Genomic DNA, 23,007 nt, shown 5'->3' on the forward strand with positions numbered 1-23,007 from the left:
CTTGGCTCTCTGTGAGCCCCTGTTGTTGCTGCTGGAATTCAGGCAAAGCTCCTCACAAGCCTGGTTAAGGGGAGGCTCAGTTTCCAGTAGATGGTGGGCTGGAGTGAAAGTCAGAGACGGAAAGAGGGACACGGACACACACACACACACACACACACACACACCCGAGCCCCAGTGAACATCCAGCCCAGTGCAGTGGGCAGCTGTTTCTATGATGTGGTTAATTTAGTGAGAAGTAGAGAGTTTGTAGTAACCATAGAGTTAGAAAAGCAGGGAAATGAAAAAGAAAACAATGGCAAAATAGTGTGGGGAGTATTTTCCTGATTATAGGGGAAAAAAATCACTTGTGAAAATGCAAACAGTACAGGACTAAGGAAACTACGTAGTGGTAACCTCTGTTAGTGTTCTGGTAACTGTACTTTCATGTGTCTTTTTACGGGCGCACATGTGTAATTTTACATAATCAATATGGGATTACATCACACATTCTGGTTTTCTTTATCATCACTTTAAAAAAGTTGTAGTTTTTGTTGCTGTCATTGCTTAACTCTTTCCTTCAACCACCGTCCCCTTCATCCTCAGGGTTGCTGGTATTAGCAGCCTGGTGTATATCCCTCGTTTGTTTCTTTGTGTTCATGTAATCTTACATAAACACTAATGCTTTTTAGAGTGTGTCTTGATTTTGGTTTTGCACCTCTGCATCTTGCTTTTCTCACTGAATAACGGCTCAGGGAGTCCCTCTGAGTTAATTGGTAAAGGTCTAACTCAGAGCTGCGTAATATTCCAGATTTAGATGTGTCACTGTTTATTCAATCATGCTTTCATTGATTGGACTTTATGTGTTTCTAGTTTTTTGTGATCTCAGACAGTACCTGGGCATATGTTCTTACCTAGTGGTGTCTATTTCAATGGGGTAAATCCTCAGTGAATTGCCAAGTGAAGGATATATGTATTTTCATTAATAATATATATTATTAGATTACTTTCCAAAGACTTTATCAGTTCACATTTTCACCAGCCATGGCTGGGGGCTCCTTTTCCCCTGCTTCCTCAACAGTAACTTATCACAAAACTTTTTCCAATCTGTTAGGTATAAAAGGATATGTCCTTGTCACCCTTGTCACACATCCTAGCCAACAGTGAGGGTGAGAAACTTTCATAACATTATTGACCTGTTGGATATTCTTGCAAAGCAGGAATATTGGCCTGGGATTTTGACCTGGGATTTCTGGGTTTTAAGGGATGGCAGGTAATGGGCCTTGTGACCTCACCCAGACCCTTCTTCCCTGTGTGCTGCCTCTGGCCAGAGGCATGACCAGGTGGGAGCAAGCAGATCTATATGGTGGACTGGGGTAACTTTAACATTCCTGGACTGGGACTGGCCATAAGGTCGGGGAGTGTAACCTGGCTGCATTCCAAAGAGGCTACGGAGTGGTCTGTGCACAAGAGCTAACAGGTTTGATAAGTTTAGCAGGCAGGACTCAGACCTGGCAGTAGGGAAGTGCTATTGAAAGTTTGGTTGGCAGAAGTGTCCGTTCCAAGCAGTCAGTCAGCTTGCTGTCAGCTGGACTCTAACCAGTTGATTAGTGTAGGAAGAAAGGGAGTGAGGTAAGAAGAGGGGACGTAAGGCCCCTTAGGAGGGGGGTAGGCAAGAGCTAAGTGGAGCGTTGGGCCCCCGATAGGTGTTCCAGATATGGCGAGCTAGTCCTCTACTGGGTGGGCGGCTGGGGATGGAGCCTGGCTGCACATACCACATAAACGTAGAAGGAGTAGGAAGGACAGCAAGGGGGCTCCACAGATGCCAGGGCTCATTTCTGGACTTCCAGAAACCAAGCCCACGGAAGCAAAACTAAATCCAGGTTGCACAGATTGGTGGGGCTCAGGCTGCTAATTTGTTTTCTGTCTCTGGTGAGGGTTGGCGCAGCACACGTGGGCTGCCTCTCTCTGCCTAGGCCCACATGTGAGGGTCTCAGCAACTCTAGCTGCACAGGTGTTCAGAGGGTGAAGGTATTGGGAATGCGGCAGGAGCACAACTCACCGGAAATTCCCAGCTGGTGGAAGGCCACTGGAAGGCCAGCTGGAGGAAGGGGGCACATTTTGTGCCAGCCCAGGTGTGTCACTAGCTGAGGTTTGATAACTAAACTAAATTATTGATTAGGCTACATATTGCTTGTCAACCATTTTTTGGCTCTCATTTTTCAAACTGGGAGGACCTCATCATTAAAAGACTGTAGTGGCTCATGCCTGTAATCCCAGCACTTTGGGAGGCTGAGGCGGGCGGATCACTTGAGGTTAGGAGTTTGAGACCAGCCTAACCGACATGGTGAAACCCCGTCTCTACTAAAAATACAAAATTAGCCTGGTGTGGTGGCGCACGCCTGTAATCCCAGCTACTTGGGAGACTGAGGTAGGAGAATCACTTGAACCCAGGAGGCAAAGGTTGCAGTGAGCCAAGATCGCGCCATGGCACTCCAGCCTGGGCAACAAGAGGGAAACTCTGCCCCCCCCCCCAAAAAAAAAGCAACTGTAGTTTATTAGACATTTCATCTAAATTTTATGTTTTTCTTCCTTAAATTTTGGAATCTGTGTTTCTCAGTCTGGTGGTTTAGATGAGGGGCAGTGGGGTTTCAGGTATTTCTGTATTTTTATTGATCATTTTTTACATACTTCTCCTGTGAAGAAATCTATTAAGGAAAATACAAGACTTTGCAGTCTCTCTTTAGTATTCACTCTGTGAACTGGTGAAGCTGTACAAACTCAATATAAACTCTCAGTTATTATTGCTTTTTAAAACTACCTCAAGAGTCAGTATGGCCTCCTATATCCCTTTTGAACAAAGGAAGGCAGCTGGGCCTTAGCCTGTCTTCCTTTAAAGAGTTTAAGGCCAGGCATAGTGGTACATACCTGTAATCCTGGCACTTTGGTAGGCCGAGGCAGGCTGATTGCTTGAGCTGGGAGTTTGAGACCAGCCTGGGCAATATGGTAAAACCCTGTCTCTACTAAAAAATGAAAAAAATTAGGTGGGACTGCAGGCATGCACTACCACACCCAGCTACTTGGGAGGCTGAGGCAAGAGGATCACATGAGCCTGAGAGGTCGAGGTTGCATTGAGCTGTGATTGTGCCTCTGTGCTCCAGCCTGGATGACAGAGTGAGACCCTGTCTCAAAAAAAAAAAAAAAAAAAAAAAAAGATTTGGCTGGATGCAGTGGCTTATGTCTGTAATCCCAACACTTTGGGAGGTCAAGGTGGGTGGATCACCTGAGGTCAGGAGTTCGAGACCAGTCTGGCCAACATGGCGAAACCCTGTCTCTATTAAAAATACAAAAATGAGCCAGTTGTGGTGGCGCATACCTGTAATCCCAGGTGCTTGGAAGGCTGAGGCAGGAGATCACTTGAACTCAGTGGGTGGAGGTTGCAGTGAGCCAAGATCACACCACTGCACTCCAGCCTATGTGACAGAGCAAGACTCCATCTTAACAACAAAAAAAGATTTTAAGTTGCTTTTGAATAGCCTAGATGCATGCCTCCTTGCTGTAGAGTTGGGTTTTTTTTTGTTTCTTTAATAAAGAAGATATTCTGTATGTATAAAGAAGATATATACAACTTTTTCTTCCTTTCTTTGGTCATAAACTAGGTGTGACCTCAGTAGACACTGATTTTAGCCACCGTTGATGCCTATTTCTAAAGACTGAATCAGCAAATGCCTTGCAGAATTTAATTGGCTATACACAATAACTCCATACAGCAGGTCACTTCCTTTAGTTACTTAGGGACATACTTCGCAAATAATTCATTCTGGAGAATTCATTAAGAAGCTGTGTTGCTCAAAGCCAGATACTGTACAGGAGCATTACCGAGATTTTTAATAAAAAATACCTCTGCTTAATAACTAATAATGAGTAGTACCTGCTTTGAAACTTTTCTAGGCCAAACTAATTCCAATCCCTGTGGTGTAGAATGTTGAAAACTTTGATCGGCCATCCCTTTACATGCTGGAATATATCCAGAGTATTTAGGAAATGCAACTTGACCTAACCTTCAGGTCTCTCGTTGGCTCATGTATCTGTTAGGGTCCTGTTAGAAAATAGATCGCACATGCAAAGGGGGCAGTTGAGGATAGTTTAATGAAGGGACTATTTAGAGAGGAGGTACAGGGTTAAGAAATCAACAGGGATGATGTGGCACCAGGATCTAGCAACCCTTGAAGCTGTTACCACTCCTAGGTGTGAAGGAGTGAGGGGAGGAGGCTGTTACTAGAACTTCTTGGGAGCTGCAGTGGGTGAGGCTGTCTTCTGAAGGAGCTAGGGCCTCATGTGGAGAGGTAGAGACACTGTGAAGCCACAGTAGCGGGAAGGGAACTGAGCAATAGGTGCCTTAATAAGATCCTTGAGTCTTCAGCTGATGCATCCTGTTGGCCTAATGTAATGGGAAGCAAGAGGGCAAGGAAGGCCAGATGATGCATTCTTCAGAGTCTACCAGGGCTGTAGGCAGGGTGGAGAAGGGTGAAGAGGGATTTGGAAAGGTAAATGGAGGCTTTTCAGCACAGTTAACTTTTGGGCTGAAGGAAAATGGACATGCAAGTAGGAGGGAGAATCCTAGTTAGACTCCTCGGTTTTCACAAGTCATTGTCAATGTCACTGTCAGTGTAGTGGGCCTTCAAGCTACAGGGAGCCACTCCTAATGAGCAATACAGAACACTATAGTCTAGGCCTTTTCTGGAGAACCTCACCTCCACTTGTTTGTTCTCCAACTTTCCAAACACCTAGTGTTAGCAAAACACCCAGGGGTCCATTGCTCGCTGCATGGAAAGCCAATTACTGAGACAATAAGTTATTGCCAAGGAAGAAGCCTTTTTATTAGGGTGACATCAATCAGAAAGATGAGAGATCAGTTCCAAACCCATCTGTCTCAGCTGACTAACATTGGAGGTTTGTATAGTGGGGAAGGAGTGTAGCTATGTATGGGAAAGCATGAATTAGGGAGGTATAGTATGGAAGCAAACATGAAGGACATGGGGACTGCCATCTCATTGGATGTGGTGATTTTTGTGAGTTTCAGCTTCTTGTCTGATGGTCAGCTTCCTAAGGAAGGAACTCAGATAAGACAAATGTAAATTTCACATTTTAAGACCCGGGAATGTCAATTTCCATGTTTATTAAAAAAACCAGAAGCCTCATTTCTATTGAACAGTTGGGGCAGTTTCAGCCCCTCCCCTTTCTATTGATCAATTCCTCAATCATGGGGAATCTGACCATCAATCCTGGATGCTTTCTGCTGAGGAAGGTGGTTGTGGGATCATGAGAAGGAATGAAAGCATTGCACTTATAATGGGAAATACTCAAAGTACCTGGTTGGCATCTGGCGCATTGGAAGACTATGATCTGTGTACTTTTATTTTGCTTTTTGACCATCATTTGAGGCCACATTGAACTAAAGTGATTAATAGCATAGATAAACCAAATTTTAAAATACCAGAGAATATGGAGTGGGTCCACTGCGGAATCCAAGAGAACAATCCTAAGCCTACCAAAAACGTCTTCCTGATTCATTATATCCCACATGCAAAAAGCTAGGCTCTGGGGGAGAACAATGACCTGAAAAGTGCATGTTCCCTTTATGATTTCTTATCTAGGATCTTTGGCTGGGTGTAAGGGTGGCGGGGGGTGGGGTAGGGTCGGGGGCTGTGTTCACAAGACCATGACTGTTTACTCCAGAGGGATCCCAGAGAGACTGACTGGTTTTACCCAATCTGTACTGGCTAACTTGACAGATGAGTAGGTGGTCAGCAGCGTTTCAAAAGGCCTGACTTATTGTGCTTGTGGCGGGTCTTCAGCCTACTGGGATTTCCAGGTCTTCAACCAGACTTGATCCTCCAGTTTCAAAGAGTGGAGAGGCACATCTGTAGGGAACTGGAGCTTGTTGGAAGCAAGCTCAGATACAGTAGTTAATATATTTCTTAATTATTTTATATATGATCTAGAGTCCAGGAGTTGGAGAAATGGTCTTCCATACATTTCGAAGGGACTAAGAGCCAGCCCAGTTCTGGGAGCTACTTGTATCTTCAGCAGGGCAAGAGGCAAGACCTTTTCCTAGACAAGATTTGTCTCTTGGCAACTGGAGTCCCCTTGGTTACAAGTTGGTTCATTCAGTTGATGGGGGGCTTAGGACTTTGTTTTTACTTTGGTCTCTTTTGGTGTCGATATGCCAGAGGCAACATTGATGGCCAAGCTTTTATTTTGTCCCATATCATTGCCAGGGTGGTATGGCTACCGGCCCTGGGCCCATCCTGTCCTTCATTAGGACATCTATGGCCAAGACTTATAGCCAATTAAACGTTCTAGGCCAGACAGGAATGGAGGTGAGTACACACTCCTTAGACCTTAAATCAATGTAAGAGCCAAAACCCCAAAGCCAAAAAATAAGGTTAATATGCCTGTCATCATAAAGCCAGTCCCCTATGGTTTGCATACAAAGCATATATTAAGCCATAAAGTCAGAACACTACAAGTAGTTTTCAAATTCTGGAGAAATAGGGTAGAGAGAGAGAGAGAGAGAAATATGCTTCAAATTTTATTGATAAGAGTTCATTTTACTCAATTGTTAAAGGCTACAAATAGCTCAAAAGAAAAAGTGTTCTTGACTCTGAAAACCAAAACCAAAACAATCAGAAATATTTCAAATAAAAGACATAATAAAAAGTTATTTCAGTCCTCTACTAGTTCAGTCCATGCAATTAGTCCTGTTCTGCTTGATATTGGGCCAGTAATCCTCAAGAACTCATCAGCCCTCCAACAAGAGTCCTGGAAGTTTTCTCTCTAATCCAGTGGCACAATCTCCAAAGTTATCAGAAATCTGCATTCAAGAGTCCTTTTCATGAACTCCCCTAAAGAAGCAAGTTTTTGACTGTAGCTGATTATACACTGGTTTTTGAGAAGAATCAAAGTAAAACAATTGTGGACGACAAAAGTCTTAGGACAGTCATGGTTGAAGACACAATTGACAAGGAAGATTGGTTATTTCTGTGGCATGCAGCAGTTTAAGATAATCATAGTTATTACTGATAACATATACTAAGATCAGAAATTTGGGAATCTCACATGATTTTGGAATATACAATAATAATACATTTATATAAATATAACCCAAAGAAAGTTAAACATTTGGTATATGACAATGCTTTGTATGTAATTTTAACATACCAAATAAGCCTAATATGTCTGTCTTGGAATTCAAGGGACCCTAATAGCTAAAAAATTAGTTTGTGGTAAAAAAGACTGAATTTATTTATTTATTCGTTTATTTTTGAGATCAGGTCTTGCCCTGTCGCCCAGGCTGGTGTGCAGTGGCACAGTCATGGCTCACTGCAACCTCAATCTCCCTGGCTCAAGCAGTCCTCCAACCTTAGCCTCTCAAGTAGCTGGGACTACAGGTGTGTGTCACCATGCCCAGCTAATTTTTGTATTTTTTTTGTGGAGGTGAGGTTTTGCCATGTTGCCCAGCTGGTCTTGAACTGGGCTCAAGCAATCAGCCTGCCTTTGCCTCCCAGAGTGCTGGAATTACAGGTGTGAGCCCCTGTGCCTGGCCAAAAAGACTGAATTTAAAACTTGAAATTTTGCTTTTGGAAAATTTGTCAAATATCAAAGGTTTAATATACCTGATTTCACAAAATAGGGTCACAGTCACTATAGAATAGTCATTCATTTAGCCAGAAGGATAGTTCAAATATTAAAAAAAAAACCCAAACCCTGACCTTTACTTTTTGATAGGAAATCCACTTTCCCAAATAATAAGACAACAAAGACAGTGTGGGGCCAACAAACCTGTCTCTCTCTCCTGTCTTTTTTTTTTTTTTTTTCCTGCAGCTAACTCAAAAGGTAAACAGAAATCTTCTACTATCTCCTATTAATATTATGCGTTTTGTTCAAAAGAGAAAATCGAATTTACCTCTATATAGTGTATTATTAATGTTAAAGCTAAGTTCGATAAAACCTTATAAACAATTTTATCTAATTTTAATCAATTTGACATTTACATAAACCTTTTATAACCTTTTATAATTTTCTATTAGAGCAGATCAATGCTTCAAGAAAATCTTTTTATTCTGACACAGAGGCCCAGATGCTGGTCTTGCATCAGTGTGCTTTTGATATTAATGTTTAGTTTTTAGAAAGACAACTAATTTTACTCCTCAAAATTGGCCTTGTCATCTCACGTGCCCACCTCTTCTGCTATAGTCCCTGGGCCTAGAGGGATTGAATAGTTTTAATTTCTGGCCCTGTGTCTCATGAAAGCAGTTTGTTTTGTCACCCTCTCCTGGGTCTGAAGACGAGGCTTTGACAGGTGTCAGTGTTTAGGATGTAGCAGAAGTTGGTGCCTTTTTCAGACCCAGGAGTCAATGCCCTGTAACTTAATAGCACAAGGACTTTAAAATCAATACGGAAAGTTACATGGATGTAAAAACCTTAATTCTTTTAAATTTCGATTTTCCTAATTAATCAAAAACTTAATAATGATGAGATAGAAATTCTCTTAGTAAAATGTAAAATCTGCTTCTCAGGTCAGTTACCAAAAGGCAAAGAAAGACCTTCTGCAGCGTGATTGCTTCTCCTTATGGGAAGCTCACTTAGATAACCTGAAAGCCAAACCTGATGAGAAAAGAGTACTTGAATTAATCAGACACGGGAAGAGTATGTCCAGGGTCATGAGTGAACCTTATAAAGGCAACAAGAAACCGGGAAACTAGTACTTTGAGCAGGGGAACAGCATGAGAAGTTTGCCAGTTACATGGGACAATTCAGACATAATCAAGAAAAGCCAAGAGTACAGAATCAAGTTATACTGGAAGAAAACATCGCTTTTCTAGACCTTACAGATAAACATTTCAGCATCAGGCCACTACAGTAGTTAGAACTAGAGGAAAAAAGTTAAAAGAGCTAGCAAAAAAGTTGAAGCAGAGAGTTAGCATCTCAGGCCTTTTCATGGGGAGAAAAAAGCTGAAAGCAGCAAGACACATTCTGAGACATGAACGTGAGAAGTTTTCAAAAAGAAACAGTATAGAATCAAAATCAAAACCTGTTGTGATTTTATTAAGAGCCAATTGATATTTTAAGGAAAATTTTTTCTAACATAGCAGACCAATCTTAACTTTTTCACCTCTCTCCCCTACTGACTGGTTCCTTTCTACCTTGTTTCATAAATAACCTTTCCAAGTCCATAATTTAACCTTTAGATAATGTATTAACCTGTTTTCACACTGCTGATAAAGACATACCTGAGATCCGGCAATTTACAAAGGAAAGAGGTTTAACTGGACCTACAGTTCCACATGGCTGGGGAAGCCTTACAATCATGGTGGAAGACAAGGAGGAGCCAGTCACATCTTACATAGATGACAGCAGGCAAAGAGAGAATGAGGAAGACAAAAGGCAAAAGTGGAAACCACTAATTAGATCTCATGAGACTTATTCAATACCACGAGAACAATGTGGTGGAAATCACCCCCATAATTCAATGATCTCCCACTGGGTCCCTCCCACAACACATGGGAATTATGGGAGTATAATTCAAGATGAGATTTGGGTGGGGACACAGCCAAACCATATCAAATAACTTCTGAATTAAACAAAGTTATTATTTTTCTCAATAAGAATACATCTTCTTTGGCACATTTTACATACAATTTTTTTTTCAATAAAGAATGCACTGAACACACTTGCATTTCTTTGTTTTAAAGCAAATGACAAAGACCCAGCTTACCAACTTTACTTTTTTAAAACCCAGGCTTAACATTGCATGTTTAAACAATTGTCAAGACCTACTAAATTGCCAGCATTTATGCACAAGTAGAAAACATCTTTAATTTATATTAAGCCAGAAGTATATTACCATTAATGCATTAATATCTTTAACTACTAAACACTGGAAAAAAAAATGAAATTGTTCCTATAGAAGGCTTGTCCTGGCAATGTTAATGTCATAGCAGGCTGACACTGCTTGACTCATATTTCCAGACATGATGGAAAAGCAGATCCGTGCTGGTGTTAGTGTACACTCTTGTCTTACCACCTTGGAGTATGTTTAATAAGAAAGCAAAGTGCATACAGAGATTTACATCAATTTTTAAAACAAAAAGTCCTATTTTGTGGTCCCAACAATAAACTCAAAAGTCTATGACAAATAGGAGCTCTAAGAAGCTCTTTATAAATACTTTAGGTACAATTATACTGAAAGTTGAGTTCATTGGATATCTTCAAAAGCTGTTTTTGTTAATCCTTAAATGGTGCTTGTTATAGTTTAACATTTCCGTTAAGTGCGTGCATTGAATTCCTGGTTATCCAAGCGCAGCTGCTGCTCCTCACCGTGTATCGTTAAGGACTTTAACTGGCCCTCTTCTTCAACTTCTGCTCTTTCTTGACCGTTCTTGACAATCCTTTTTTAGTAATTTTTCTGCTGTTAATGATTTCAGTAGAAGTTGATACACATTTGAAGTTACCTATCCTACTACCATCAAATGATGTGGAAGAGAATGAAATGAGTCCCCCGTGACCTAGTGACCAGAATAAAGTAAATCCTGTATCAAAAGAAGAAAATCCACTTCCAAAATACGGAAATCTGAATGCTGAGAAAAACAACCCATCCCTCAGCTTCTGCTCTCTTGGGGACCCCTTTGATTGCCAAGAAAGTCCTCAAATAAGTTTTCAAAGTAGTTGAATGAAAATGGGTCCCTTCCACCAAAAAATTCCCTGAAGACATCATCTAGGTTATGAAATGTGATGCCAAACTCAAATGACTGTCAAAATGACTTCCGCCACCTCTTCTACCATTTAATCCTCCTTCTGGTTTAATATAAATTAAACTGTCTTATTTTCTAGCGTCTGATACTACCTCACATGTCTCAGCTACTTGTTTGAATTTTTTCTCTGCTGCTTCTTTTTTTTTTTTTTTTTTTGAGACAGAGTCTCGCTCTGTCACCCAGGCTGGAGTGCAGTGGCGCGATCTCGGCTCACTGCAAGCTCTGCCTCCCGGGTTCACGCCATTCTCCTGCCTCAGCCTCCTGATTAGCTGGGACTACAGGCGCCCACCACCTTGCCCGGCTAGTTTATTTTGTATTTTTAGTAGAGATGGGGTTTCACTGAGTTAGCCAGGATGATCTCGATCTCCTGACCTTGTGATCCGCCCGGCTCGGCCTCCCAAAGTGCTGGGATTACAGGCGTGAGCCACTGCGCCCGGCCTTCTCTGGTGCTTCTTTATTCTCAGGATTTTTATCTCGGTGCCACTTCAGTGCCAGTTTCCAATATGTCATTTTAATATCCTCCGGTAAGGCTTGTCTACACGTCTAGAACTTCATAGTAATCCACCACGTTTTATCAGATTGTTGGAACAGGTCAGAGGTCGTGGGCAACTGGCGGGAAGCAGGGTAGGTGGGGCAGCAGCATGGCTGTGTTGGTGGCTGTGGCCTAAAATTATATATTAGCTAGAATTCCTATTCTTGGTCACCTTAAATTTGGGTGACAATCTAGGAAGCAAGTAATTCTGAACTGTCTATCAGATGTTAGCATTTTATAGGTAAGAACATTCCATAATTTTTTACAAAAACATGTTTTGCCTATATTATAACCCTTTCTTAATTGGAAATGACTCATACATCTAGTGAGCATCCAAAATAATTTCAAGATTTTAAATTACGTAGAAAGTTCACCTATAGCAATTATCCCATTTACATTTCACTCCTTTTTAGCAGTTTATCTAGATTACGTATGAGAGCTGAGATATTAGACAGAGCTAGTCATTATTTCCTTGTTAATTATTTTTATAACCTGTGCATATTAAGTGCTCACTCAAGAACCTTAAATACTTGGGCATTTTCACCAATAACTCAGAAGATTCAGCTCTTTCTATTAAACTAATGATATTAGTCTTACTTATCAAAAAATCACACAAAGGTCATTTTGTTTTGTCTGGGTTTATAGTTGTAAAACTTTGACACTTTAAAATATCTAGCAGAGACAAATATAAAACCCAGAAAAAAATATGTTGACAATGCTGAAGACATTTCTATTTTAATCTTACCAATAATTTTAAAGCCAGCTTATTTAGAATTTACTTAAGTCACCTGAACTTGAAAAAGTCTTAGACTTATTTACTTAATTTATGAGTTCCTTTTTATTTATAAACCAATTTGGTACCATGTAAAGACAACACATGATAACCAGACACATATGTACACATATAAACAAAGATCCAGTAGCTTTTACCTTAGAATTCTAGCCATGAGATAGCAGTGCAAACTCACCGGTTTATGAACATGTTCGTGTGGCTGAATTTTGCCCTGGTAGGTAATCCAGTGAAGGCTGTGAGCCAAAATTTTGGGTTAAGCAATTTCCATGGCAGTTTGATTTTTAAAGGCCAAACCTACCCAGACTCCAAAGAACACTGGGGCCAAACAGCACCACAGAAGAACATCATGTATGAGGTTGGCGCAAAAATAATTGTGGTTTTTGCCATCTGAAAGCAGTGGCAAAAACCACAATTACTTTTGCACCAACTTAATACTAATGAGTCCTGACCGTTTTTAGATGAGCAACATACAAGCCTGGATACAAAGGAACTCTGACCCAGTTTCCCATTTAACAGTAAAATGAATCCAATTGTAAGATAGCCCTACGATTCAAAGACCTTCCAAGATGAGATGAGATCAGCAGGTTGGGGTGGTATGGGTATGGCTGTAGACTTTCCCTTGCTCTCTTGGCCCACAACTACATTCATACCAACCTAAAGAATGCATCCAAGCAGGCTGCATTGTGGGATTGAACCTCGACCTCCTACAGCTATGTCAACATGCACACAATCACCAATACACAATCCAACTGCAGCAGCACCCATCATGCCCCCAGAGTGTCCAAACCGAAATAATTGGGGTGCTTTCCTCTCTTGGTTGGGCTTGTTCAACCTGCAAATGGAAATTTCTTCAGAATTCCCAAAATTGAGAGAAGCAGTTGCCACTGTTTGGACCCACAAAACATACTTGTCCAGACACATATGTTTATACACACCAACAATTACTAACAAGTCCCAAGAGTGTCCAAACAAATAGTTGGAGGGCTTGCCTCTCTGTTGGTTACACTTGTTCAACCTGCAAATGGAAATTTCTTTGGAATTCCCAAAATTGAGCCATTCCCCTCGTTTGGTACCCACAAAAGACACTCACTTATCCAGATGCAGATGGCAAATTTCAAAGGCTGTTCTTCGTAGGCAATCAGAAATGCAATAGAGGCCACAGTGACAGAGTCAAAAAGAGACTGAAATCCACCTCCAGCCAAAAAAGGGCCAGGCAGCTGCTTAGGAGGGCTTCTGAAACTCTCCTGGCCCACGGCTGCAGAGCCATGAACAAGGCCTTCTGGTCAAGGAACCAAAATCTGTTTCTGAAATGCCAGGGGTTTGATCTAGTTCTGTTGCTTGCTGCATAGAAAACCAATTACTGAGACAATGACTATTGCCAGAGATGAAAGCTTTATTTGGGTGATGTCAGCCAGAGTGATGGGAAATTGCCTTAAATCAATTCCTCTCAGCCAACTAAAATTGGGAGTTTATATAATGGGGAAGGAATGCAACCACGTGCAGGAAAATGGGAATTAGGGAGAGGTATGGAAGCAATCATGATGGGTGAGGGATCTGGCATCTCACTAGATATGGTGGTCTAGTGAGTTTCAGTTCCTTCCCTGAGGATCAGTTTTCTGAGGAAGGAACTCAGATAACACAAATGTAAGTTTCCAGTTGTAAGACAAGGGAGGGTCATTTCCATGTGTATTCAAAAAGCCATCAGCATAAGTTCTATGGGCAGTTGGACTGGTTTCACTAGTTGTGAAATAGATTGATGGAAGATGACTGAAGCACATTCAAAATTTGGACCACATTGCCTTGTCTTGCCTCCATCATATATTTTTGCTGGGTCATATTTTATATTCAGTTCTTAGTCATTATTGAGGGATGCTACAACAAACAGTTTAATGCCTATTGCTGTGTGTGCTATGGGGGTGCAGTATTCTCCATTGTAGTTAAAATATGTACAGAAAATAAATAACTTTTAAATATGAGTTTGGGGAGTAGTTTGTTTCCCCTGAGGAACTGGTATCCTTTTTCTTTACGGACATGGGCAGCTAAGTAACTGATTTCTCTTTCCACTTCAGCTTCTGGGAAACTTATTTTTAATTTTAATTTTGTTTTAGAGACAAGGTCTCACTCTGTCCCCCAAGCTGGAGTGCAGTGGTGCAATAATAGCTCACTGCAGCCTTGAACTCCTGGGATCAAGTGATTCTCCTGCCTCAGCCTCTTGAGTAGCTAGGACTACAGGTATGCACCACCACACCTGGATTCTGGGAAACTTAGATCCAAATTTTCAAGCCAATGAATTTGGCTCTTCGGGGGCCCTGTGGTCTTGGTATCTCTCTCTGTCCTACCTCTGTATCTTCCTGGGTCTAATTTTTATTTTCAATTATTTTTCCCTATTTTGTGTGTTTCTGATAAACCACCTGAAATAATTTTTTATAAGGTAGAGTATTACACACTCTTGAATATGTATACATTCAGTTAGTTAATTAGTAGGTCTTGGACAGCATGGTCTGGATGGAGATTCTGAGTCCTGGGACCTGCTGTGTGATGGATAAACATGTGACTGGGCTTCAGAACTGCCCTCTTGTACACTGGATACTCCCAGGCTTTATCTTTAGTGAAGAGATAATTTGCCCTTAAGCACACTAGGAAGACAGTCTGGGGTAGAGAAGGAGCTAACCTACTTTATCTAAATGAAGAACTGGGTGAGTTGCTGTGATCAGCTAATGAAGGATTTATGAAAGCATTTTGAAAAGTTTAAAACATTTTATATTTGCTCATTTAACATTTATTGCAAGCACTGGGCCAAGGATATGAAGATGGGTAAACTCATTCATTCATTCTTTCAATAGATACTTATTGAGTAACCACTGTGTGCCTTGCCCTGATCCAGGTGCTTGGAATGCAGCAATGAGCAAAACAGTGTCTACTTACCTGGAGCAGTACCTCCTGCAATCCTTGAGGCACTTGTAACCTAGTGGGATTCTTTGTATGTGTTCTTTGCATTCTTTGCATCTACTCATATGTGGTGGGACTCACTTATGAGATCAAAGCTGTTTTATATTTAGGGCTTATGGACCTAAGTTATGGCATGGAAGATGTTTGTATTTGCAAAGAGATTTGTAGTTCCTCCCTCCCCGCTCCCTTTTTCCCAGTACTGTGGAATGATATAGGTAGGAGTCAGTAGATTTAGTGATAAGCCCAAGGATTCTGTCTGTAGGTTCCTGAGGAGCCTAGTGTGCTAGGGATGCTTCAGGTGATATGCAAACAATCCCCAAGCCACATGTAACTAGTCAGGTAGCTCTCAACTGGCCTGGGCAAGCCACCCTCTGGTTTTGGTTTAGCAGGTACTTTGTATTTTGGCAACTTTCCCAAGGAGTTCTGAAATGTTTCCCACCCCTGTTCCATATTCAGACATACTGATGCAATGCAATGTGCTAATTTTGCACATGAGGACACTGAGACATAGGGGATAAAGGGATTGTTCAAAATCACACAGTTAAAAGCAAAGCCAGAACCCAAACTCAGGTTCCTGGCTTCTCCACGATGCCCTTTCCACCAGCCCAGGTGATGGACCTTTCTCTGAGCATGCAGACTGCTGGTACTGTGAGGTGTTGATGGGCTGTGAAATAATCCATCCTGCTTTCTGACTGACCTTGGCTCAGGTCTGGTAAGGGTTCCAGCAGGGTCATGTCCTGTATGCTCTGGTTGTACTCTGAGTTGATACTGTGGTTGCTATTTTTCCATTGAAATATTTTAATAAATTTGTAATGTCTGGCTCTTAAAATTTCCCTAAGTGGATAGTGCTATTTAGAAGAATCTTAATTAAGTACATAGATATCCTCCTGGTTGGGGTGAGCTTTTCTGCAGGTGATCATTAGAGTGGGCATTTGTCTTAGGAGCCCATGGAGGTTTTTACAAAGAGCCATAGCTCAGCCCTCAATTGCCGGTTCTGGGTTTCTGCATGTTTGGAGGAAACGGCTGCCAAAAATTGTCTTTACACAGAAGCGGTCTGTCCGTTGGGTACAACATGGAGCCTGAGCCACTGCATTTTAGAAGTTTCTTCTTAGTAGTTGATTCCACATTTGGTTTTGAGAACTTTAGGCTTTATCATACAAGTCCTAGTATAATTCTTCTAGACTAGGAAAGGAATTCTAGATCCCCCAGCGATAGTCTTCTCCACTCTTGGGCTACCCCAAATGTTTGCATGGTTGCATGTCACGTGCATATAGTTGACATATGCCTGCTGAGATTGTGGTCTCTCCCTCCTGGGCAGTTTGCAAATTGAAATTTCATTCCTTCTGTAGCAGGACGAGCCGTGGACAAAACCCCGCAGACACCAAGCTAGTGAAGGAAGTAGCTTTTAATCAACTGGAAGCATCGGCAGACTAGTGTCTTAAAATCCGAGCTTGTCGAGTGCACAATATCTGTCCCTTTTAAGGGCTCACAACACTAAAGATTTTACATGAAAGGGCCGTGATTGATTGAGCAATCTAGGGGGTATGTGACAGGGGCTGCATGCACCAGTAATCAGAATGAAACAGAATGAGAAGTTTCACAATGTCCTTCCATACAATGTCTGGAATCTATGGACAACATCAATTGCGAGGTCATTGGTTGAATTTTAACTGTGAGGCTAAGGTCAGGCAGGCCCAGGCCTGGTTGTGGGTCTGGTTTTGGGTCTGGTGCCTGGTGCTGGGCTGCCTGCCTTTGGTTTCACTTCCTTGTTTCTTCTTAAAACTGGTACTGAGTATAAAACAATATAGAACAATATGGGGGGTCTCTTTCTCTCCTCTCTCATTTCCCCCCCCTTGAGACTCTCACTCATTTTATTAGTGGGAGTTCTCACTTTCATTCTCACTACTTATGTCTTCCTGTGCAATAGATTGATAGTGATTCATATAGTAGACTTGTGCTGAAGCATTCTGGTGAACTAAGGCAGCGATGAAGCTTTTAATCATTTGAAGAAGTACAGGTAGCAAACAAAGGAGTAGTAAGCAAGTTCCTATTACTATTATAACTCCTGTTATAAGAGTTTTAAATCCTCCTATTGCTGGGAACCAATTTCCAAACATGGCCCCAGGATCAAGTCCGTGCCACACTTGCAGGGGTACATGTGCCAGTTTTGTTATATCTTTAACTATGTCTTCAACTAGTTCATCTAGTTCATGATCCCTTGATCATCTATGTGTAGACAGCAATTAGTAAGGTTAAATTTTCCACAAACTCCTCCTTCAGCTGCTAGCAAGTAGTCGAGAGCTAGTCTGTTTTGGTAGTCTGTTTGGCATTCCTCATCTGAGTCTCTTGCCAGGCAAGAACAGTCAATGCTTGACCGGTTTTGTTAGTAATAATTTCTAAAACAGCTTGCAACCATATAATTCGGTTGAGCATGTAGATGGGGGTCCGATATCCCCATGAGCCATCTTGTGCCCAAGTAGCAGACCCATAGTATTGTTAATTCTTTCAGGGGGTCATTCATTATCTTTCCAGTTACCTATGGCTATGCTTTGTTTTTCACGGGAAGCATAGACAGGGAGTCCTAGGAGTTCACCTGTTTTTATGGGCAGTAGGAAGAAAGATGGTTTAATAGTGCCAATTACACAGCTACCTGTCCACTGATCAGGTAGCTTAGCATAGGCTCTATGTCCACATATCCTGTATAGCCCAGTGGGGGCCATCCAGTCCCGGTGGAATTCTGGGTGGGCCCAAACAGTCTGCAATTTTGGAAATGTACTGAATGGATTTTTTTGCTGTGTAATTGGAACTCCACCATGTAACTGTTTTGGTGGTACCATTGTACAGTTTTTGTCCAAGACAACTAAGTCATCCTACAGGATGAGTGAATTCTTTTCCTCCTTTAGCTATGCAATATTGTCCGATAATTGAGGCTTTTGGAACCCAGAAATTGTCAGGGTGGTTCTTTTGGGCCAGGAATTCATCAGGAACTGGGTCTGTAGGAACTAATTCTCGGGCTTCCATGGCCGTTGATCTCCTGTTACAGTTCCTCCACAAACATAACATGAAGTGACTTTTAGAGACTGGGCTACATGCTCGGCTAATTGCAAAAACAAATTTCTAGTTTTTCCTGGAATTTCAGGTACTGGCACATTTAGTTCATCATAGAAAGTCTGAAATACTGGCTCTGGAGAGTGTTTTCAAATCTCTCCTTTTATTAAAATGTTTACCTTAGGGTCTAGTCCTTTTCCATCAATGCCTAGAGATACATATTCTCCTTTTTTCCATTTTGCGTCTGAGGGGTTTGTGATTACTAATTCTAAAGGGTTGCAGCTTCCACTTGTACAGTAGGGGCTTCCTTTCCCTTTTTGGAACCAAACAGGATCTTTTTCATCCTTTTTCCAAGTAATGACGCAAAACCAGTACCCACATTCTTTTCCACACAATCCTAATTCCTGACAGATGTACTTATTTTTGGTCATGCAGCTTTTATCCCAATTAAAAGAGCCACATCCTGCTCCTAACTTATTGCTGTTAATGACAGCACAAGCATCAAATTTTAAGAGTATGCATTTGGGCACCCCTTTTTCTTCTGTTCTGGCTAATACTTTACTTGTATCATTTATAAGTCCCCACCAGTCTTCAGTCCTTAATCTTATTTCAAAAACTGGAAATGGGAGGTTCAGGGGGGTCATAGCACACATCGGGCTGGTCACTTCCTGGATTATAGACTTTGTAATGAGTGTTATTATACAGACATGTTCCTTTTGGAATTCCTAGGCACTCATAATAACTATAGAACAAAAAGATTGTCTTAACTTGTTGTCCTACCTCAGTGACCTGATGTGTGCACTGAAAGCAGTCCCCTGCGTGGGAAGAAGCAGTGGAAGCTTTTACAACACAAGTCCATGTTATAAGGAAAATAAGTCCCATAACGATTTTCCTCATGCTTTGGCCGTGTGTAGACCAGTCAGCTTCCGGGTGTGACTGGAGCAGGGCTTGTGGTCCCCCTCAGGGTTACTTTGCAGGGATTGTCTAGGCTTGGTTTGGCCTCCCAGGTTCCAGTGGCTGCGGGCTTTATGCGGCTGTGGTGAATCCAGGCCGGAATTCTTTCTCTCTTCACAGCCATGGGAGTGGTCAAGATAACAGTCTGGAGTCCCTTCCACCATGGCCATAATAAGGGAGCTACGTTCCAGTCCTTGATCCACACATGGTCACCTGGAGAAAAAGGGTAAACTGGGGAGAATAAGCTGACTGGGCACCTCTCATTTACCTAAGTTAAGATTGTCTGGGTAATTTTTCCCCAAGGCCTGTAACTGTTGCTGCAATTCAGTTTCACCCAACTCTTGGGGAGTACCCGGAAGTCCTCACAGTATAGGAGGAGGCCTATGATATAATATTTCATAAGGGGAGTATCCTGTTTTCTTAGAGGGGGTGCACCTAATTTTGAACAATACCATAGGAAGGACACGTATCCATTTTAATCCTGTCTCTTGACATACTTTCCCTAAACTGTTTTTGACAGTCTGATTCACTCACTCCACCTTTCCAGAACTCTGAGGTCAGTAGGCGGCATGTAGCTTCCAAGTGATTCCCAATACCTTTGCCGTACTCTGTACTAAGTCAGCCACAAATGCCGGCCCATTATCTGAGCCAATCCATAGAGGCAGTCCAAACCTAGGGATGAGATCTTGAAGAAGCACATGGGTTACTTCATAAGCTTTTTCAGTTTGTGTTGGATAAGCCTGTACCCACCTAGAGTAAATACACACTAGAACCAGTAAATACTTGTTACCTCCGCATTTGAGCACCTCTGTGAAGTCCACTCGAAGATCTTCAAAGGGAGCTGCTCCACAGGCTTATATGCCGGGAGGAACAGAGGGGCCTTGCTTTGCATTGTGCTGTCGACAGGTAATGCATCGCTGCACTACTGTTTTAGCAAGAGCTTCACTAAGTTCTAGGGCCCGAGTTAAGGCAGTGAGCTTTGCTTTCTGGGCTGAAGTGCTCTGAGGCAATGGTCTGGCTTCAGTAACATCATCCAAGGTTACCACCGCATGTCCTGTGCATCTTTCTCCTCGTGGATTGATGAAGCTGCTCCTGTCCACATATAACTCCCAGTCCACTGATGCCCATGGCTGGTCTCAAAGATTGGGTCTGCTAGAATAGACTGAGTCCACACAGTTATGTTTGACAGGGTTGTCTGATACTGGGAGTAAGGTGGCAGGATTCAGAGTGTTACAGACTTCAATGATTATGCAGGGGTTTTCACATAACAAGCTTTGGTACTAGGTTAATCTAGCATTTGTTAGCCAATGGTGTCCTTTGGTATTCATTAAAGTTACCACCTCATGGGGGGCCTTTATACTTAAGTTTTGCCCAAGGGTTAACTTGTCTGCTTCTTGCGCTAACAGGGCTGTAGCTGCCAGGGCTCTTAGACATGGAGGCCAGCCTTTTGAAACTCCATCTAGCTGTTTTGAGAGGTAGGCCACTGGTCTTGGCCAGGGCCCCACAGTTTGGGTTAAAACTCCAACTGCCATTTTTTCTTTTCTTTTTTTTTTTTTTTGAGACAGAGTCTCGCTCTGTCACCCAGCCTAGAGTGCAGTGGTGCCATCTTGGCTCACTGCCAGTTTCACCTCCCAGGTTCACACCATTCTCCTGCCTCAGCCTCCCAAGTAGCTGGGACCACAGGTGCCCGCCACCACGCCCAGCTAATTTTTTTTTTTTATTTTTTAGTAGAGACGGGGTTCACTGTGTTAGCCAGGATGGTCTCGATCTCCTGACCTCGTGATCCGCCCACCTTGGCCTCCCAAAGTGCTGGGATTACAGGCATGAGCCACTGCATGCGGCCCATTTTTTCTCTTTCTGACACATAGAGTGTAAAGGGCTTTGTCAAATCTGGTAGTCGAAAGGCTGGGGCTGACATAAGTTTTTCCTTTAACTTGCAAAGGCTTGCTGTTGCAGAGGTCCCCATTCAAAAGGCTCCCAGTCACCCGCCTTTGTAACCCCTACAATGGTTTGGCTAGCACCGCAAAGTTTGGAATCCATAATCTGCAGAACCCCACAGCTCCTAGAAATTCCCTTACTTGCCTTCTGGTTTTAGGTTCTGGTAAGCTGCAGATGACCTGCTTTCTTTCTGACCCCAGGCTGCGCTCCCCTTTCTGAATAGTGAATCCCAGGTAGCGTACCTGCTGTCTGCAGATCTGAGCTTTCTTCTTGGACACCTTATATCCACAGTCCTCCAGGTGTCGAAGCAGGGCATCCATCCCTTTTGCACACCTGTCTGTTGTGGAATGTCCTGGCAGAAGATCGTCCACGTACTGGAGCAAGATGCAGCCTAGGTCTTTAGCAGGAAACTTCTGGAGGTCTCGAGCCAATGCCTCCCCGAAGATGGTGGGGGAATTTTTAAACCCTTGGGGAAGCCAAGTCCAAGTGTACTGAGTAGTGACACCTGACCCCAGATCTTCCCACTGAAAGGCAAACAGCTTTTGGCTCTAAGGAGCTAGTCTGATGGTAAAGAAGGCATGCTTCAAGTCCAGACAAGTGAACCAGCTGTCCTCAGCCGGCAGCAATCCTAACAGTGTGTAAGGCTTAGGAACTGTTGGGTGCAGAGTCACTGTAGCTTGGTTAGCCAAGCATAAGTCCTCTATGGGTCAATAGTCCCTGGTCCCTGGCTTGCAGACAGGTAGGAGGGGGTGTTCCATGGAGACTGGCAAGGAACTTTAATTACAAAAGCTTTCAAGCATTTAAGATGAACTTGTATTCCTTCAAGAACTTCTCTAGGAACAAGATACTGCTTTTGTCTAATTGGCTGGACCCTAGGCTTAACTTCTGTGAGTACGGGGGCTTGATTGATCGCCAGCCCTGGAGGATTGTCCTTTGCCCATACTCAGGGCCATTGCTCAACTAGAACCGGTTTTATCTCCTGACCTGGCTTGGTTAGAAAAAGCCTCCATTCTTCTTCTCGGGGGACTGTAAAGGCCATGATAACTCCTGTTCTCGGTAACTTCAGCTTTAAAGATCCCTGTTTTGTAAAGGAAATGGTGGCTCTCAGCTTACTAAGCAAGGGGCAGTCAGGCCTATACAGAAATTGATGAGTCACTTTATGTCCTCCCACCAAGCAGGTCCACGGTAGGCAGAAAACCTGCTTGGTGGAGACTCCCGTTGCTCCGATTATATCAATGTTTTTCTTAGATAAGGGGGACACTGGGGTACCTTGCCCCCTATTGTCATCCTGACCATGGGCTCCTTGGGGGCATTTGAGCCCAGTCCCCTTCAGTCTAGTAGCTCTTCGGCCAGACTGAACAAAGTCCCTTTGTCTTTATCTGTGGTCTTTTGCTCCGCATCACCTTGCTTCTCCTTTAGTTGGGGATACTTACCTTTCCAATGTTCTATTTCTTTATAGTAGGCACATTGGTTATGCTGCAGACATGAGCGATTGGACTGGGCATTCCTCCCGGAACCCCCCTTTCCCTACCCTTTGCGGGGATCCCTCTAATTGCTGCAGCCAGAAAATCAGCATTCTGCCTGGCCTGGCGTTCACCTTCCTTATGGCTTTCTCGGTGGCTTGTTACATCTCTATTTACAAATACTCTATTAGCTATCTCCAGTAACTGCAAGGTATTCATCCCTGCAAAACCAGCCTGTTTTTGCAATTTCCTCTGGATATCTTCTGCGCTTTGACTAACTAAGGCCATGTTAATCATACGCTGATTTTCAGGACTATCTGGATCTAAAGGAGTGTACATACGATAGGCCTCACACAGTCTTTCATAGAATTGGGCTGGGCTTTCCTCCTTTCCTTGGATAACTTCAGAAACTTTATTTACACTTGTGGCCTTTTGAGCCCCTTTTTTCACCCCTTCAATTAATGCCTTCTGGTATCGTCTTAACCTCTCCATATTGGGTCCTTCATTCACATCCCATTGAGGGTCTGCTCCTGGCAG

The 23,007-nt window shown here is 42.7% G+C and overlaps 1 protein-coding gene, 1 long non-coding RNA gene and 1 pseudogene across 6 annotated transcripts in view; 1 reads left to right on the forward strand and 2 right to left on the reverse strand.

Moving 5' to 3' along the window:
• Window positions 1–23,007, forward strand: part of CNIH3 (cornichon family AMPA receptor auxiliary protein 3) — a 333,831-nt gene that overhangs the window by 229,160 nt on the left and 81,664 nt on the right. The window lies entirely within an intron of this gene.
• On the reverse strand, window positions 9,932–15,801 carry LOC100423401 (dnaJ homolog subfamily B member 6-like; annotated as a pseudogene).
• On the reverse strand, window positions 16,457–21,843 carry LOC114669891 (uncharacterized). Its single transcript, XR_003719174.2, has 2 exons — window positions 21,250–21,843; window positions 16,457–20,231 (listed from the first exon to the last, which is right to left on the reverse strand). It is a non-coding gene; the product is annotated as an uncharacterized LOC114669891 (long non-coding RNA).

Source organism: Macaca mulatta, chromosome 1, assembly GCF_049350105.2.
Source record: "Macaca mulatta isolate MMU2019108-1 chromosome 1, T2T-MMU8v2.0, whole genome shotgun sequence".
Lineage (NCBI taxonomy): Eukaryota > Metazoa > Chordata > Mammalia > Primates > Cercopithecidae > Macaca > Macaca mulatta.